This window comes from Ctenocephalides felis, unplaced genomic scaffold (genome assembly GCF_003426905.1).
Source record: "Ctenocephalides felis isolate EL2017-DRISC unplaced genomic scaffold, ASM342690v1 CF-g0.4_SCAFFOLD_02292, whole genome shotgun sequence".
NCBI classification, from domain to species: Eukaryota; Metazoa; Arthropoda; class Insecta; order Siphonaptera; family Pulicidae; genus Ctenocephalides; species Ctenocephalides felis.
Window position 1 is genome coordinate 90 of NW_020538446.1, and position 3,207 is coordinate 3,296.

Consider the following 3,207-nt stretch of genomic DNA (forward strand, 5'->3'; position numbering starts at 1 on the left):
CAGACATAATCTCCACTTAGATTATCTAAGACTACTCTAGACTAAACATTAAGACTCACTGGCTAAACCCTTGCCTAAGGCATCACTGCTAAACTCTTGTCTAAGACATCACTCGTCTAGATTCTTGACTAAGACATCACTGCTAAACTCTTGTCTAAGACATCACTCGTCTAGATTCTTGACTAAGACATCACTAGTTTATACAAATAATTTTGACTCATTATATTTGTATTGGACGTGAGAAATTCGGGATGGCGCGCTTCCGCATTCATACGAAGATCTTGGACTTTGATCAACATTGAACAATGAATTCATATTTTTATTAAAAGCACGTATGATCATGTTATTACAGAACAATATGTTTTATAAAATACTTCAGGTATTAGTCAGATTTATATGGTTCAACATCTCTTTTTTTAAATGTTATTTGCAATAATATAATAATTGCATTGTATAGCGATAGTGAAGTTTACGCCCATAATTTATCTTAAATTGGAAGTGATTTTGATATCACTGATTTTGATAGTGAATGTGAGAGTGATGAAGATTTTTTTCATCCGAGTTTTACCGATTATGTCCAGCGATTCTGAGGATAGTGACAATGAAGAAGTGGAGTGGTCAGAATTTGACAATTATTGAACAATTTTTAGGACAAAGTGGAGTTGTTTTGAAATCAAATAATCCACAAAGTGTAAGTAAAGTGGTTCAGCTAATTTTGGGTAATGATTTGTTTAACTATATGGCTGAAGAAAGTAATCGTTATCATTCACAAAATATTGATCGTTTTAAAGACAGTGCAAAATCTTTGAAATGGAAAGACGTATCTGCAGTAGAATTAAAAAAAAAATGTTGGGATTACTTTTGCTTATGGGCAGAGTTCGTAAGGAGAGTAAGGATGAATACTGGTCCACAGACAGAACAATTGAAACCCCAATTTTTGCCCAAGTGATGAGTAGAGACCGTTTTCGCCAAATATGGTATGCTTGACATTTTTCTAATAATGAAAATAACACCAATGAAAGAGATTGCCTTAATAAAATACGTCCAATAGTATCTTATTTCAAAACAAAATTTGAACAAGTATGCAAGCCAGAACGAGGCTTGTCATTAGATGAAAGTATTATGCAGTGGAGAGGTCGCTTATTATTCAAGATGTATAATGCTTTAAAAATCAACAAATATGGAATTCTAATTCGAATGGTTTGTGAAGCAAAAAACAGGATATATATGCAAGTATGAAATTTATCATGGTGAAAGAAGTCGGCTTCAGGATACAATTATACGCCTTCTACAGCCCTATAAAATTTGTAGCACCATGTCTATATGGACAACCATTATAATAGTGTCGATACGTGTCCAGTCCTATTACAACATGGAATCCGAAGTTGTGGTACTATACGCAAAAATAGAGGACTTCCTACATGTTTACGAGATATAACCTTGAGACGAGGTGAATCTGTGTTTCGTTGCCGAGGAGATACTCTTGTACAATGTTGGCAATCAAAAAGACTGGTTCGAATAATAACAATTCATTCAGCAAGTATTGTACAATGCAGAAATTGTATGTGCCAGTTATGTAATGTACTCCATAATGGTGAATGTTTCCATAAATTTCACACATGTAAAACGGATTAATGTAAAACTGTTTAGTTTAAACAATAGTTTATATATCTACTTTTGCTAAATTTTTGTTAGTTTTATGTTTAATTATGCATTATTTAAATAATTTTTTATGTTTCCAAACAACCATGTAGTTTTATTTTTTTTTTTAAATTGAATTATAAAAAATAGTTGTTTTCATGCTACACATATCAGTTTGTGTCTTTACTCGTGCGTGTTTACTGGAATTTTATATTTTGACACCACATTTATGAATATAAGTAAATCCCATAGATCTTATACTGCATGGACTGCTAGTCGTGCGCAAAATAAGTGCTCAAACATATAAGGGGCTGTGACGTCACTTACTGAGCGAACGTTGCCAAAAATCGCAGACTTTCAGTATCAGCCATCACAATTGCTATTATATTATTAAAATAAAAAACCTGGCATTTAATCAATCGGGAGAGTCCGCGATTGTCGACAACGTTCGCTAAACAAGTGACGCCGCCACAGTCCCTTTTATATTTGAGCACTATATGCAACGAAAAACATATACGGACTAGCAGTCCATGTAGTACAATGTCTATGGTAAATCCCGATATTATTATTGAGTTACTGTAGTCTTGAACAAATGATGATGAGTTTAGATCCATCCAGAATGTTTTTTTTTCAAATTTAACAAACGACATGAAATCAACAGCGTTATCATGCATGGATAGGCTAACGCTACAGACGAACAAGAAGCAGAGAAGTTCTAAATTAGTTTCCAACGTATTATAAATGCTAATGCACAACACGATTTTAACTTTTTGAATATAATTTTATGGCATATGGTTTAAGAAACGCCGCTCAAACGTTTCAAGTTCTCAAAGGTCACAAACTGAAAACGATATTTCAACGTCTGGATAATAATGACATCGTGATCAAGATTGAAAAATCTATATTTGGTAAATTAACTATTAACTTTTTAGGCCACGCAATAACAACAAGAGATTCTACTTAATTACCGTAAAAAAAATTCCTAACCTTCTAAACTACCAACGACTTAAAAAAATATGACGCTTTTCAGGTATGTGTAAATTTTATAGAGATTACATACCTTACGCAGCATTGAATCCTCCACATGCTCTTAAGAGAAATAAACCTATAATTTTACCAGACAAATGTATCAAGGCCATTAGTAAAATGAAAGAAGCTTTGGCAAATGCCGCACTTCTTTCTCATCCTGATCCGAATGCAACTTTAGCAATATTTACTAATGCTTTGGACAGGAAAATAGATACAACAAAATTCATCGATATAACCATGGCATTTTTTCCATGAAAGTTGACTGAAAATAAATCAATTTGGTGTCCTTATGACCGCAAACTCTATTCATTTTAGATTGATCAAATTTTAGATTCCATATATTCGATATAGTCAAATTATAGAATTATTGCTGGTAAATCTTTTGATTATATAAATTTTAGAACAAAAATCCAATTTTTAGAACCAATTTCAAAATTTTAGAACTAAAATCTATAGTCATTAGAATAAATCTACAATTTTTAGAACCAATTTATAAATTTTAGAACCAAAAATTCAGAATAAAACTGAATCTTATAT

General features: G+C 32.1%; 1 pseudogene; it reads left to right on the plus strand.

Annotated features, from left to right (window-relative positions):
• Positions 1-386: 386 nt before the first annotated feature.
• On the plus strand, positions 387-2,925 carry LOC113380656 (annotated as a pseudogene).
• Positions 2,926-3,207: the final 282 nt, after the last annotated feature.